This window comes from Nyctereutes procyonoides, unplaced genomic scaffold (genome assembly GCF_905146905.1).
Source record: "Nyctereutes procyonoides isolate TBG_1078 unplaced genomic scaffold, NYPRO_anot_genome, whole genome shotgun sequence".
Taxonomy (NCBI): domain Eukaryota; kingdom Metazoa; phylum Chordata; class Mammalia; order Carnivora; family Canidae; genus Nyctereutes; species Nyctereutes procyonoides.
This window is the reverse complement of record NW_026575134.1, coordinates 14,857,501-14,874,854: the sequence shown is the minus strand read 5'-3', so window position 1 is coordinate 14,874,854 and position 17,354 is coordinate 14,857,501. Positions and strand designations below refer to the sequence as shown.

Below are 17,354 nucleotides of genomic sequence, written 5' to 3'. Positions count from 1 at the left end.
TGATGTTCATGTTGACAGGACTTCCAAAAATCCATGGCTAAGGACGTCACCCTCCTGAATCTCTGATCACTTGAGTCATCTACCACAACCACACTTAGGATACTCTCTTACACACACTACAAATATCCCCCCCCCCAAATTAGCTGGTTTTCCTGTTTCGTTTATAATATCTAGGACCTTATACTTTATTTTTTTGCAATTAAGTCCACCAATCTCTTCCTTAATGAATGATGGTTTTCCTGTTACCTTTAGACCTTCCCCACACCAAATTTTTAAATCACCCCATTTTCTTCTAATACATTTTATAATTTTATTTAGCATGTAAATCTTGGACCCTTCTAGAATGTATTTCAGTCTATCAATTGATGTAGAGATCCAGTCTGCTTTTATAGTTAATTTTAATACGTTATTCCCCACCCACCCCCACAATTCTAAATTACTCTCTTCACCAACCACCCCTCAGTTCTTCCAAAGCAGCAATCCTACAACCCGTAAATACGTATTTATTCAACCAGCCATGGTCCCGGTTTATTCATTCGGGCCAATGAGTTCTAAGGCCATACTTCTCTATTTCACAAAGAAAATAAACAAATGGTTCTATGTAGTTTGAATAAGCAGATTTAAAATTATGGTTGCTTTTTTGGTCATAATTCTGTTTTAATTTCTAAATAACATTATGGGACAACATTTTTTATTTTTCTAATCCTTTTGCGTTCTTATGATTCTCCTAATTCTAGGGTTCTTTGCTGTATCAATCTTTTTTTTCACACAGATCTTATGTTTAGTGATAGTTATCTAACATGACCCTCTTTTCACTCACTAACTCTTCCATCTATTCCTTTGACATCCATAACCAAAGGACAACGATGCTGAGCAAACCTGAATTTCAAGCCCAATATGCTCTCCTGCAACCCAGAACTGTATATCCTTACCTTACCAGACATCTTCACCTTCATACATGGTCATGACATGCCTTGAACATCTAAAGCTAAACTTCATCAACTTCGCAGTCTGAGGTCCTCTGTTGGAGTGTTCATCTCCCCAAATAGCAGAGCACTGCCTTCCTGAGCCAGGAATTTCTGAAGGATCCCAAACTAGTATCCCACTCTCATCTGGGGTATCATTACCACTCCCACCTTTTTAAATCTATTCTATGTTCCAGGACTACTGAGCGCTACCCTGCGATTCCCCGAACACACCATGCTTGCTCACAGCACCAAGTGTTTTCTTACAGTTTCACTCCCCGGGATACAGTGCCCAGTTCACTTCTCTTGCATATCCAACTCCCTTTTCTAACCTCAGCCCAAGTGCTACCTCTCCTCCAAGAGCATCCCAGACAGAATGCACTTCACCTCCTCTACCCCTCTACAGATCATATACACTTGCACTAGAGAATTACTAAAATATATACACTACTTGTCTGACTCCCCTGAGACCACAGTTTCCGTAGAGGATGGGGACCTTCCCTTCCATTCACACTTGAGTCTTTGATGGTTTTCTTAGCTTAGTCTAGTTTAGTTGAAGTTACTATCTAGCTAAGTTAGTTTCCTTATTCTTATATGTACATTTCCAGACAGAGTCCAAACAACTGAAGAGTTTGAAGACTCCTGAGAAATCATCACCTAGCTGAACCATATGAATTTATGAAGACGACACTGGAGAGCCCAAAAGATAAACAACTGGTAGCAAGAATACTCTTTACCTTCTCCAAATCTCTGAGACCCACAGCTAAATTCCCGAGGACTGGGACGCCTGGGTGGCTCAGTGGTTGAGCACCTGCCCCTGCCCCAGGGCGTGATCTTGGAGTCCTGGCATCAAGTCCCACATCGGACTCCCTGCATGGAGCCTGCTTCTCTCTCTGCCTATGTCTCTGCCTCTCTCTCTCTCTGTCTCTCATGAATAAATAAAAATCTTAAAAAAATAAAAAATAAAATAAATAAATTCCCGAGGACGTAGCAACCCACGAGGAACATTCAACCTTCTTTAAAATCAGTTTCTAAATTCTATTTTGTCACCTCTCCAGTCAATTTTAAAATTACCACTATTAGTCGGCTTCTTGATTACAACTGGTCAGTCTATGACATCATACTCTTGTTACTCATCACTTTACACATCAAAAAGGAAAAAATCAATTCACCAGGATCTCCCACTCATTCTCTTCTATCCAATCCCACAGACTTTCTTCACAAAAACCTTTTATTCTCACACCTATACTTTAAAAAAATACTCAAATTCCTTGTAAAGATGAATAGTTTTAACTCTCTGGTTAATGGCCTACTATCTCTAATTTTCCACTCAATGACTTGAGTTCGGAGACTCACAGAACACTCCAGGCAATGAGCTGAGCCCATCCCTAAAAACCCAGACCAGGAATAGCAGTTACTGTTAACTACTATTAAAACAAAGTCCAATAAAGGATGTACTTCAAAGATCGGACAGCCTGGGGGAGAGAAAGTGGGTAGTCCTAAATCCACCTGGATCCTAAGAGCAACTGCAGCGTGACACTAACACAAGGATGCCATGGAGATGACATGCTCCCACGTCCTTTACATCACTACATGCTGAACATGAGTGCACATGAGACCCTTCCTTGTACGACATGAAAATTAAATGAGACATAATTGAGCAGACAGTTCTACCTAAATTCTTACACCTACATTCTTTTTCCATGGGTGTTATTCCAACAGATTTACTAAACTTTCTTTCTCTTGCCAAATCTTTACATAATCCTTCACAAAGCTAATTTTATTTGGGGGCTACATAAGGAGGATTTTAAAAAATTAATGCTTTATATATATTTGGAGCCATTTCAGGGCTACAAGAAACAGGTATGTGCTCAGTTTACCTCAGGTGATATGATAATACTGCAAGAAAACATCTAGAAGTTAAGAATAGAAAAATGACTCCACAGGTCTCACAGTCAGAATCTGGCTCAGAAGACAGCTCTTGATACTCAGTTCATGTTACCAAGTGCTCAGAGGGATTGCTCTCCACCTTAATGCTTCACCATTCTGGTTATTCAACACCTCTCTGACCCTAATTCCACTTCTCCTGTCACTACCAATTAAGTGCTTCTCCTCTCTATTTCACCTGTTCACAGATTCTACTGCGGCAGGATGCATGCTTCCGGCCATCTTTAAGCCTACAAGTACTGGGAAGGGGTTCCCATTTAAATGCAAAACAGGGCCTCAGAAGCTTTTCTGGCTTGAATTAATTGCTGATATTACCACCTGGGACCAAGTACTGCATTCCTGACTCAAAATTCAAAGACAAATATGTAAGAGACCCTTCATAAAGGGGTAGGAGTAAAAAAGCAAGTTTTCCGAGACATATGGGAAGGTCAGTGATTAACTGACCAACACCATGCAGACAGTCTAATCTAAAAAGGAGTCCTTCTTATTCCAGCATTCATTATTCAAGTCATCTGTTATAAAAACACACAGAAAAGCAAAAATTGTGCAAATAAAAACAACTGCTGATGGACGAACTGGCCATTCAAACTCTCCCTGGTTATCCCTAGCCTCTAACCCCACCCATCAACCTCCTTTCTCTCTCACTGAGGGTCATACAGTCCCAACAACAATTCAAATAGAATGTAAATCTGAAATTTTACAAAGTGAAAACTGAAAATATGCAACAAAAGATGCAACATTTGATAAAGTTGGTGGAAGATACTAATGAAATGTTAAATCCCAAATGAGGATAGAAACTCACAAGGCTACAGGAGGAGTTAGGAAGATTAGTGATTGATGAGAAAAATCAACAAGGACAATAATATGCTAAGTATCTCAAGAATGATAATTATTTGACTATCAGTAACTCATGGGGAAAATAATACAACTCTTAAATAGTTTTGCAAAAATGTCCTTCATTACAACTACATTATAAATTAAAAGTATCCACATTATTATATAAAATTTTATATGAAAATACATGCCAAAAATACTTGATAGATTCATTGTTCATTCTAATACTCAGTACTTATTTTTCAATTATAATTCAAATTTTGATAAATAAGCTTACTTTCAGAATCTGATTTTATTTTTCAAGATAAAAGTCTCAAATTCACCACCCCTTAAAGTAGTCTTTTTCTAGTATCAAATTTCCTGGTGCTTTAATCCCAAAACAGTATTACTTGTGCTCCTGAATATGGTCCAGTGCCAATGGATTAAATGTGTTCACTCAAAACCCTACAATGGGATGGGGGTGGGAGACGGACGGGACAGGAGGAGGTGGTCTCCAGCTGGTTATGTTTCAGTATGAACTTTCACAGTAGCTGCTGCTGCCACTTATCAGAGACAATTTCCTAGAGGAAATGTTTTTCCTTATGCCACTTTTAAAATTATTACTGAGTGTAGTTTATAACCTAACAGGAACATTAGTTTGAAATGAAAGGTTTGTTACTGATTTACAAGTTGTAGCAAGAGAAGTGGGTCAGGTCAATCCCCTCAAACTGGGATTCCCATTTCTCACCTACCCCCAAAAGCCTGCAAGCAGGAGCCAGAGAGAAGAGGAGCCAGGTGGTGCTCTGGCTGTGTCTGCACCAGCCCAAGACCCCAGATCATCCATCCTGACGCTGCAGGGCTGCCTTCAGACTTCACAGAGCATCCTACAGTATTTGCTACATTTTTTTTGTTCTTTCGATATTGAGGAATTTCAGGACAACTAAATACAAAAATGCATTAAAATGTGAGAATATGAATGTTTAAATAAATGCTTAATTTTATTAGCATGACTATCATTGCTCTCTATCAGCAATGAAATGTAATGAAACTAATCCTGAAAACTTGTCTACACGTTTCTCACCAAAGCAGAGTATCATTAATAGTTAATCCAGGTTGCTCAACAGAACAAAGGCACACTCACCCTGACTCTGTTGGGGAGACAGAAGAAGTAACGCAAGTTCTTAGATAACTGAGCTGTTACACTCAGGGTGAGATCCAATGCTCTGTTTACCATGTTTACCATGAGATCAAGTTTAAAGCTTTCTCTATTTTACACTTAAAAAATAAATATCATTTATATACAAATTTTAGAAATTACAATACTACTCAGAAAAAGGAAGTATTTTTATAATCCCAATTAAAAGATTGCTTTTTATACTAGATTTAATATACAACTGAAACTACTCAGTTCTCTAATATTGTGGCTTACAATGTCATAAATTAAGACATTTTAATTTCATTTACAATTTTGGCATATAAAGGACCGTGAATTCACCGAAGCAATGAAACCTTGCTTTCCAACTCCTAAAAGAAACCAAGGCCCGTTCAACCATCTTGAAAAGTAACTTTGCTTTTAAGAAGTGGTAAAAATATTGTACGTATACAAGGCTTATTTACATGTATACTAAAAGAAGCCCTATCAAAATATGAGGTGTAAGGAGGAATTAGAGTCCGTAACTCCCAATCCATATTAACTTTCAAACTTAAGAACTGAAATTGATGATGCAGCTCAATTTTTCTACCTTTCTACATTCCCTTAGTACCAACAGGCACTGCACTAGATGCTACCTGAACAGCGGTAGAGAAAAATATGAAGGGCAAAATTACACCCCTCGGAGAGTTCAAGTCTAATATTTAACATTTAGCTTGAACCATCAGGCTTATTTGAGCCCTTTACATGAATTAACTCACAACAAATGGATAAGTAGGTAGTTAACATTTCCCTTTTTTTTTTTAAGATTTTATTTATTCATTAGAATACACAGAGAGGGGGGAGGGAGGGAGGGAGGGAGGGAGGGAGGGAGGGAGGGAGGGAGGGAGGGAGGGAGGGAGGAGAGGGGAGAGGGGAGAGGGGAGAGGGAGAGGGAGAGGGAGAGGGAGAGGGAGAGGGAGAGGGAGAGGGAGAGGGAGAGGGAGAGGGAGAGGGAGAGGGAGAGGGAGAGGGAGAGGCGGAGACACAGGCAGAGAGAGAAGCAGGCTCCATGCAGGGAGCCCGACATGGGACTCCATCTGGGGTCCCCAGGATCACACCCTGAGCTGAAGGTGGCGCTAAACTGCTGAGCCACCAGGGCTGCCCAACATTTCCATTTCATATGCAGAGAAACTAAAGCTTTGAAAGTTTTAAAAATTTCGAAAACTTTCAGAGCTAAACAATTCCATGTATAATAAAATTAAAAAGAATACTTAGGAATACATTTAACCAAGGAAACGAGAGACTTGTACACTGAAAATACAAAAACACCGTTGAAGGAAATTAAAGACTTAAATGAAAAGACACCCTGTGTTCATGGTTTGGAAAACTTACTGTTGTTAAAAATGGTCATACTCCTGGAGATTAATCTACAGATTCATACAATTTCTATCAAAATTCTAACTGCCCTTCTTTTCTCCCAGAAATCAACAAGCTGACCTTCACATTCATATGGACATTCAAGGGACTCTGAATCTTGGAAAAAGAAAAACAAAACAGGAGGACTCACACATCTCAATTTCAAGACTTCCTACAAAGCTACAGTAACCAAAACAGTATGAAACTGGCATAAAGAGAAGACATAAAGATCAATGGAATAGAATTAGAGTCCAGAAATAAACCCTCACATTACAGCCAACTGTCTTTCAACAAAGAGTGCCAAGTCCATTCAATGGAAAAAGAATATTCTTGGGACGCCTGGGTGGCTCAGTGGTTGAGCACCTGCCTTCAGCTCAGGACGTGATCCTGGGGTCCTGGGATCGAGTCCCACATCGGGCTCCCTGCATAGAGCCTGCTTCCCTCTTTGCCTGTGTGTCTGCCTCTCTCCCTGTCTCTCATGAATAAATAAATAAAATCTTTAAAAAAAAAAAAAAGAATATTATCTTCAAAAGATGGTGCTAGGAGTGCTGGGTGATGCTGTTGGTTAAACATCTGACTCTTAGTTTTGGCTCAGGTCATGATATCAGGGCTGTGAAACCAGGCCCCCTACATCGGGCTCCATACTCAGCACAAAGTCTGCTTGGGATTCTCTCCCTCTCCCTCTGGCCCTCCCATTCATTCATTGTCTCTCTCTCTCTCTCTCTCTCTCTCTCTCAAATAAATAAATAAATAAATAAATAAATAAATAAATAAATAAATTTAGAAAAAAAAGAAAAGACAGTGCTAGACAGCTGGATATCCACATGCAAAAGAATAATGTATGTTGGACTCCTACATCATACCACATATAGAAGTCTCAAATGGATCAAAGACCTAAATAAAAGGCAAAAGTCCTAAAACTCTTAAAAGGGAATATAGATGCAAATCTGACTATAGATTAGGTTGGCTTCTTAAATATGACACAGAAAGTACAAAAAAAAAACAAAAAAAATGATCATAAGAATTATAAACTTGTGTACATCAAAAAATAGTATCAAGAAGAAAAAAAGATAATCCACACAATAGGAGTAAATATTTGCACATCATATATCTGATAAAGAACCAGAATGCTGAATATTTAAACAATTCTTACACTCAACAATAAAAAAATCTCAATTTAAAAATTGGCAAAAGATCTACTAGACATTTGTCCAAAGGAAAAAAAAACCACAAATGGCCAATAAGCACATGAAAAGTTGTTCAGTGTCATTTGTCATCAGGGAAATGTAAATCAAAACAACAATGAAATATCACTTTATACTCATCAGGATGGCCTATAATCAAAAAGACAGCAACAAGTGTTCACAAGGATACAAATTTGGAAACTTCATGTACTGTTGGTGGAGAAGTTAAACAGCAATAGCTACTCTGGAAAACAATCTGGCAATTCTTCAAAAAGTTCAACAAAAGGTTACCACATGACCCAACAATTCCACTCCTCAGTATATTCCACTCCTCAGTATATACCCAAGAGAACTGAAAACATGTTCATACTGTTCACAAAAAAAAGTGTACACAAGTGCTATTCATAATATCCAAAAACTGTTAACAATCCATATATCCATCAACTGATAAATGGATAAAGAAAATATGGTATATCCATACATAAGAGAAATGTAATTAACAATACATGCTACCTACCACATAGATAAATCCTGAAAAACTATGCAGAGTGAGACAAGCCAACACAAAACACATATTATAGGATTCCATTTATATGAAATGTCCAGCACAGGGAAATCTAGAGAGACAGTAAACAGCCCTGAGGGCTGGCAGGGGAAGGGGAGAAATGGAAACTGTCTGCTAATGTACCGAAGAGTTTCTTTTTAGAATGATAAAAATGGTCAGAATTAGGTAATGGTGATATCTTTACAACATTATAAAATGCTAAAAGCCACTATTTTGTAAACTTTAAAATGCTGAAAAAGGTGACCCTATGAATTTTATACATATATAGTAAAATATACATATATTTATATATTTAAAACTAAAAAACTTTCTCTCCCTCTCTTTCTCTATTTCAGAGCTAGTATGTCATGGAGCCAGCATGAGATCCTGGATGGTTGAGCTCTGAAGCCTGGCTCCACAGCCGTGCTGCCCAGCCTGCAAAAAGAAAAAGGACCAGTCTGACTGGGCAAAAGGAATAGCCAAAGAAGGCATTTGACTTTTGTTACTAGGGTTAGAAAGACTCTGCCAGGTGCAGTAAAGCCATTCCAAACAGGAGAATGGCACAAAGCTTGAGAAATCCCTGTCATGTGGATCATCCAAGTTGTTTTGGTGACTGGCAGGAGCGAAGGAAGTACTGGTAGGAAATAAAGCCAGAGACACTAGCAGGGCCTGTTCCTAGAGCATCATACATGCCATACAAAGTCCTGGTTTTACATACGGCAGACTATAATCAACTATACAGCCAAGGCTAAAATAAGAGATTCAACAGGTGAATCAGAATTAAAAGCAAATTTTAAAAATCTTATGTGATGGGATGCCTGGGTGGCTCAGTGGTTGAGCATCTGCCTTTGGCTCAGGGTGTGTTCCTGGAGACCTGGGATGGAGTCCCACATCAGGCTCCCTGCATGGAACCTGCTTCTCTCTCTGCCTGTGTCTCTGACTCTCTCTGTGTCTCTCATGAATAAATAAAATATTTTTTAAAAAAATCTTACGTCATGCTGAGAAGACAAGACTCAACTTCATAGAGCTATTTATGAGACGTGTGGATTCTCCACAATTCAACTTGTGTCCGTATGCCCACACAGTGCCCCTCAGGAACTTTGACAATTATCACCTCTCTCGTTTATAAATCTTAAAATTCTCACCTCAAGCATCAGTCGTCCCGGATTTCTATACAGGTCTTTAATGGCAGCAAGCAATAGTAAAGCCTACTTGCAAGGCTGTGTTGCTTTACAAAACGTTAGAGGTAACAAAGATACTTTGGCAAGTCAAACACAGGCTACTTCACTCTTGTCTTGCCTTCTGTGGGATTTCCTACCAATTACATTGACAGAAAGCCTCAACTAGTTCTCCATCTTAATATGCAAAAAAACAAAAACAGGGCCTTAAACATATCAAGGACACAGAAAAATCTTAGCTCTATTAACATCAAAGTGACCTTGAATATTCCTGAGTACAAGTTCTTCATCCTTATCATCTATGGCCATGGATCGAGTTGCTGGATTCTGGTCACTTAGAAAAATATTCTGAGCATGAAATAATACCTAAAGATTAAGACATTGGGATTCCTAATTGTATTTGTGATAACTAGCAACAACACTAGCAACAGTAACAGCTACCATTTCATACCAATCGCAATGCTCAGAACTCTCCTACCTGCTTTCTATAATATCTCCCTTAATACTCTCATATCCCTATAAGATAAATATTATCATTACCCCCATTTACAGAGAGGGAAACTGAAGTACAGAAAGGCTCAGGAACTTGCCATGGTTCACAGAGCTAGTAGAGTCTAGGGCGAATCTGAACCCCAGCAGTTTTTGCAGTGTCTGAGCTCTATGTGTGGCCCATTTAGAATGTTTTCAAATTTCTCCATAATAAAAAAGCTAAACACTATAACACAATCCTACAAATGCAGTCCTATTCATATGTCGTGCTTATAATCTTGCTGTCCCCTCCCTCTAAAAAAAAATCTCTTCCCCTCTGTCAGACTTAAAATAATTATTTAGGTGTCAAGCATTTGTGGGAGTAAGGTCATTAAGAGTTGAAAAAAAAATTAAAATTTTTGGCTATATTTTGACTACATTTAAGGAATGACCTAGGTCCTGAACTGGTACTGGGTAACTTGGGCACTCTAAGAAAATCTGGGGATGTTATTTCTTGTATTTAATTTTCCCCTTCATGCCAAGGGCCATGTGCACTGATCTGCAGACCTACTAAGTCACTCTCTTGGAATGATGATGCCGAAAAAGTCCTAGAGATAATTCTGATGCACAGCCAGTGTTGAGAATCACTGGTTTTACACTTGGCCCCAGTCCTCCTTATCCAACTAAAATGACAGTATTACAAACACACAATTCATTTCACAAGCACAATTGGCCAATCATGCCAAACAATATTCTATTTATTGACTTCAATATAGAAAATGCTAGATAGTTACCAATCCAGTAATTCCACTTCTTCCAAATCTAAGCCAGAGAAACATTCACATGCGGCCTAGGAGAATCACACAAAGATGCTCGGCATAATGCTATATGACACAGCAAGTTATGGATAACAACCCAATTTTTAAATGAACTATGATACATTCATCACACATAGAATCTGAGAAGATTGAGGTAGATCTACATGTACTGATTTACAAAACTAGAACTACAGTTGAGGAATACACATAGTATAATACTACTTTTGTTATACATATATATTTTCAAAGGTATATATATATGTGTGAGGTTTACAAAAATATATATTATATATATATATACATATAAATGGGAAGACTGTATTCTAAAATTATTAGAAAAAGATTTGCCTTGCTTTTGCAGATGAAATGAGGAATGAGGAAATGATGGTCGGAGAATTTTACTTGCATTTATATTTCTTATAGGTGTTATTTGTGTAATTAAAAATAATTTTCTTGGGCAGCCCCGATGGCCCAGAGGTTTGGTGCCACCTTCGGCCTGGGGTGTGATCCTGGAAACCCAGGATCGAGTCCCACGTCAGGCTCCCTGCGTGGAGCCTGCTTCTCCCTCTGCCTGTGTCTCTGCCTCTCTCTCTCTCTCTCTCTCTCTCTCTCTCTGTCATGAATAAATAAAATAAAAAATCTTTAAAAATAATAATAATTTTCTTAAATAATGTTAAGTGTTGCCAAATGGTACTCCATTTACAATAACCCCTTTTGTGGTTACCCAGCTTTCAAATGGACACTGCAAAAAGACTGCCATCACACCATTATAAATAGCCTCCAAAATGCCAATTTTCACTTTCAAATAAAATTCACAGTTTAATCAAGATCAAAGCAATTTCTGTTGGAAACCTGAGAGTGTTATACTGAAGGGGGGAAAGAAAACAGCTAAATTCTTCTGACACTGTTCTATCATAAGAAAAGGAGTCTTGTGAAGGTTACACAATTAGCATTTAAAACTAGCTTTAAAAAGTAAATTCCAAAAAAAGGGGGGAAATTCAGTATGTCCCTTCTAATTCTATCATGAGCAGGCTTTTAAAACAAAATAAAATTGCTGAGACAAACTGGTGAATTAAAAAAAAAAAGGCATCTAAAAATACAATTTAGCAATCCAAAAATGATCGAGTTTCAGCCAATGGATGCAATGAGCCTATGAAAGACAGGCTAGTGCTACAGAGGAAATGCAGAACACCACCGATGAGGGGTAAGATAACTAAATTTTATGAGTAGAGACATGTAATATTTGCGTTCCTTTTTAGACAGTGCAGAGGAGAAAGGCATGTGCTCAAGAAACCAGAGTCAAGTGCCAGTGCAATTACAGAGCAAGAAACATTTCCCACAAAAGAACCACTGCAATGAAGAGGTAAATATAAAATGGCTCAAGATCAGAGCCTTAAGAAATTCTACTCTTGCTTTTTTTTTTTAATTTAACTTCCTCCTCGTCACATCATTATCTACTATATTTTCTTTTTAAGATTTTATTTATTTATTCATGAGAGACACAGAGAGAGAGAGAGAGGCAGAGACACAGGCAGAGGGAGAAGCAGGCTCCATGCAGGGAGCCCGAAATGGGACTCGATCCCAGGGCTTCAGGATCACCCCTGGGCTGAAGGCAGCGCTAAACTGCTGAGCCACCCGGGCTGCCCTATTATCTACTTTAGTAACAAAATGGTTCCTCAATTTATACTGAAATATACTAGCCAATGTGTTTTAACTCATCTGAAGTACCCTTTTGCTAAAGCTAATTCTCTAGAATCTGGATCTACTACAAAGAATGGAGGAGGGGGAAATATTTGGACTGATGGCATTTTACTTCTCGGGTGCCTGTTTTATTCTTCTTCACACTTTCAGGATGCCTGGGTGGCTCAGTCAGTGAAGCATCTGAGTCTTGATTTCGGCTCAGAGCCCTGAGATCAAACTCCACATGCTGAGCTCTGTGCTGAACGTAGCATCTGCTTCAGATCCTCTGTCCCCCTCCCCCTCTGTCCTCCCTTCTCAACCCCTCTCTAAAAACAAAACAAAAACAAAAAGACCTTACATTTGTATCTCATGTATTATATGTATAATTTTAAAATGGTTTTAACTTTTCGCCAGCTCTTAACCAGTTTCCACTGCTTTCCCAGCATGGTCTCTTCCATAACTCCTCCTCTAAACGCAAGTGACCCTCAGCCACCCAGCAGTCAAGGAAGGAGTGATTCTGGATAGCCATGTGTCATGACAGTTTAAAGATTATGTGTCTTAACTTATTTAAGCAATTCTGGATTGAAACATTCACTTCTGATTTAAAAATAAACTAAACATACATACATACATACATAAATATAAACTAAGCCAAATATAAAGTTTCTCGTCTACCTCAGGGCCTTTTGTTATAAGCACTCCTCGAATATCTGTGGGGCCTCTGAAAGGTAGCTCAAGGTCTGCTTCAGCACCAAGGGCTCCAAGGTTAGAACAGTGAACTTTTTTTTTGGCTTCTTACTGCTTTCCGTTGTTGTCCCTTATAGTCACTACATGTGTGCCCTTCCCACTGGCTCATTCTAATTGTTGAGTAAATTATAGATAGTTTCCCACACTGTATATAAAGTTTTCTTTGAATGTTTATGAGTCCTACACATTCAAGGCTCATATAAAAACAGCTCTAGGCCCACTCTCTTTGGGGGTGCCACTGCCACAGTACATCTGCTTCTCTTTGAGCATCCGTTTCATTGCTTCCCAAATGATTAGTTCTATAACTGCAGCTTGCACATGGAATATAAAAGCACGCCAGACTCTTCTACATTATGGTGGCAACAATAACCCTTGTTTTGTATTATGATGTCAACGATAACTCTTGAATTTGGCAGGGATTACATATCTTTATCTTCACAAAAACACTATGAGGCAGATACAAATATTATCTCTATTTTGCAGAGGAGTAAAACAGGGGGAAAGGTAAGGTAACTTGTCTAAAGTCACCCAGCCATGGGATCCCTGGGTGGCGCAGCGGTTTGGCGCCTGCCTTTGGCTCAGGGCGTAATCCTGGAGACCCGGGATCGAATCCCATATCGGGCTCCCGGTGCATGGAGCCTGCTTCTCCCTCTGCCCGTGTCTCTGCCCCTCTCTCTCTCTCTGTGTGACTATCATAAATAAATTAATTAAAAAAAAAAAAGTCACCCAGCCATGAAGTGGCCCCAGGTAAATCAAACTCTCAAATCAATGCTACTGCTATCCACAGTGACACACTGGCCCTACCAAACTGGCCTAATTTCTCCATTTCAGAAATCCAAATTCCTGGGGCAGAGAATGCATTATCCCAATTCATCTTTTTTACCCAGGCTACATTATCCACAAGATGCTACACTCCCTGGGGCCTGCTTGCACTGTAACCAGGGTGGACACCTAATCCAATCCCTCCAGGGGACGTAGCATACACCATCTGGAGAGGCTGCGCTGGGGCATCTCCCACGTACCACCCCATCTGTGTGCTCCTCTCTCCTGACAGCAACACTTAGGAGTGCTTGACATAACTCAGGAACGATCCCCAAAAGTCAAAGAATGAGAATGGAAAAGAAAAATTCTAGAGTTTAGGCAAGAGTTTTTCATCAAGCCCCCCAGCACCCACTGCAAATCGCTGTTCCAGCTCTACTCTATATTCAAATTTTTCTATGCAAAATTTTAATTACCTATGGTTTACTGGCATTGCATTTAGGACAGTGTGAATCAAAACTCCTGTCGAGGGATCCCTGGGTGGCGCAGCGGTTTGGCGCCTGCCTTTGGCCCGCAATCCTGGAGACCTGGGATCAAGTCCCACATCGGGCTCCCGGTGTCTCTGCCTCTCTCTCTGCCTCTCTCTCTCTCTCTCTCTCTCTCTCTCTCATAAATTTAAAAAAAAAAAAAAAAAAAAAAACAACTCCTGTCGAGTTCCCTACATCTACTCATCAAGGTTCTGGTAAAAAGAAATTCAGAGTTAAATATTTCTTCCTCTAAAGGACCCTAAGCCTTGTGAAGTTTGAAACAAAGGAAAAGCCATGCCTGAGTCTTGAGAGAGAGGCAGAGACACAGGCAGAGGGAGAAGCAGGCTCCATGCAGGGAGCCCGACATGGGACTCGATCCCAGGTCTCCAGGACCACGACCTGGGCCGAAGCCGGCACTAAACCACTGAGCCACCTGGGCTGCCCGAGTAAATAAAATCTTAAAAAAAAAAAAAAAAAAAAGTATACGCTGCTTTACAATTTTAAGTAATCATCTTTTATTCTAGAGCTACACTGTCCAATACAGAAATCCTAGCCACATTTGGCCACTAAGACTTGAAAGATGGCTACTCTCAACAGAGATGTGCTTTGCACAAAAAGAAAATGAAAAATACTCCATTAATATTTTTTATACAGACTACATCTTCATATATGGTTTTGGAGATATTGAGTTAAATGTATTTAATTATATTATTGGATTTGTGAAATAATATTCAGCTGTAAAAAAAAAAAAAAGACTAATTCTGACACCTGCTACAACATAGATAATCTTAAAAACATGCTAAGTGAAATCAGCCAGACAGAAAAGGACAAATATAATTCCACACAAATCTTATTCCAATACATGAAGCACCTAGAGTAAGTAAATTAACAAGAAAACAAAACAGAGGTTGCCAGGGGCTGAGAAGGGGGAGATGGGGAGTCATGGTTCAGGTCCCACTGTGAAGAAGCCTTACCCAGGTATCAAGGTAGTAAAAGAGGCTACAAGAGTTACCCCAGTTTCTCAGTCGAGAGGATGTCATCACTGCCAGCAAATCAGTTGGTAGTTTGAGAACCTCTAATGAATCCTACCCAATTTAACCCCACAAAAAAAGAGAAGTCCAGTAAATTGGTTTGCTATCGTCAAGCTTAAAAGACAAATCTTATTTTGTCCTACTAAAGAATGGATCTGAGGAGGACGGGAATACTCTGAGAGGTCAGAGCCATTTCCACAAACCATTCCACAAGTGCTTCTTAACAAGTACCTTCAAAATACTCTGACAAACACAATCCGCTTTGTGCTGAGAGCATGTCTCTGTATAAAGGACACAATTTTACAAAAGTAACATACCATACAAAGAAGCAAACAAATTGTTCTTTTGATTTATAGTATTCAGTCCTCTAAATTTACCGTTTCCAAACCTCAATTTATAACCACATTCCCTCACTCCCCTTCCCATTTCAGAGATACATTTAGTTCTGTCTTAAGCAATGAGTCTTTAGAAGACAGATTCCAAATGTAACAAACATACTTACTAAAAATCAATGTGCAGGGATCCCTGGGTGGCTCAGCGGTTGAGCGGCTGCCTTCCGCCCGGGGCGTGATCCTCCATGGAGCCTGCTTCTCCCTCTGCCTGTGTCTCTGCCTGCCTCTCTCTCTCTCTCTCTCTCTCTCTCTCTCTCTCTCTCTCTCTCTTATCAATAAATAAAATCTTTTTAAAAAATAAAAATAAATAAAAATAAAATATGCCATGAAGTATATAAGACACAGGAATGTCAGGGAAAAACAGGAAAGAAAATATGAGATAAGTCCACTGGCTTTACAAGAAGTAAAGAAACCCAATCTCAGGAAGCCAAAGGGTGAAACAGCATCACAGCCATTCTTGGATATAAACATTTAAGAAAAGCTTATGAGGCTATTCATGACAAATGAATAATACTAACAATAGCACCTAACAGTGATACTGACCTTTATGTTACCTGTTGTGGAGGCTTCCCATTTATTAGCTCAGTTAATCCACACAAACCTTCCATGGAGTTGGAACTGTAATTTCATCCTACCCTCACTTACTGATGAGGAAACAGAGGCATAGAGAGGTTAAATAATTGTGCCCAAGGTCACACAGCTGATAAATGGCAGAGCTGGGAGAAAGACCCAGGTAACTTGGCTCCAGAAGCTGCTGCTACTACAAAGGGCCTCTGTCAATCTTTATGGCGGGTTCACGATAACATTTATGGTGGAGTTCAAGTACCATAAACTAACAAAAAAATGCAGGGACTAAGAATACTTTCTTTTTTTAAGATTTTATTTATTTGAAAGAGAGAGAGAGCACAGTGAGGAAGGGAAGAGGGAGAGGGAGAGGGAGAAGCAGGCTCCCTATTAAGCAGGGAACCCAATGTGGGACTCAATCCCAGAACCTGGGATCATGACCTAAGCATAACCGACTGAACCACCCAGGTGCCCCAAGACTAAGAATATGTATTGAGCCCCCTCACACACTCACTGGACAAAACCCTAAGGAATCTTCAGGAACAATAACTCACCGATGTGATAGAACTGTCAAAATGAAATAAACCTATTTTAAAAATAAAAAATAAAAACCAATGGACTACTGCAAGTAGCAAACCAACTGCCAATTACAGATCTTTAGTTTTACACGGAGTTCAATGATACAACACTGACACAGGCCGTGCTCCATACATCACACAGGAGTCACAATGGCTGGAATACAAGGCAGGACACAGCACATCTCTTGTGTCTTGTCACATTTTCCTTCACCATAAACTATACCTTAATGTTGTCTTGTTCGACATGTGCAATTTTTTCAAATCACACTGGCTTTCAAATCACAGTCATCTGTAATGTATGGCAAAGTCCTACAACCTACCTCCTTGGCTGTGCACTCTGACAATCGATTAGGAATACGGAGGTCCTCAAAACCGTCAGCTGAAAGGCCTTCAGAGGTGATCACGTTCTGGCAGGTTGTTTCCCCCAGACTTGCCAAGTTTTATTAAGCTTTAAGATAATTAACAAAACCTATGATAATCACCTGTATCAATTACTTTTGTTTGATTTTCATTTCCAATTAAAGTATAATTCACACAATGGAAAATTCAGTTCTGTAAAGTGCTATGTGTGAAACAAACACAGACAGCTGTGTAACCAATCCTGCCACCAA

The 17,354-nt window shown here is 39.4% G+C and overlaps 1 protein-coding gene across 5 annotated transcripts in view; it reads right to left on the bottom strand.

Moving 5' to 3' along the window:
• Nucleotides 1–17,354, bottom strand: part of SRPK2 (SRSF protein kinase 2) — a 239,137-nt gene that overhangs the window by 139,507 nt on the left and 82,276 nt on the right. The window lies entirely within an intron of this gene.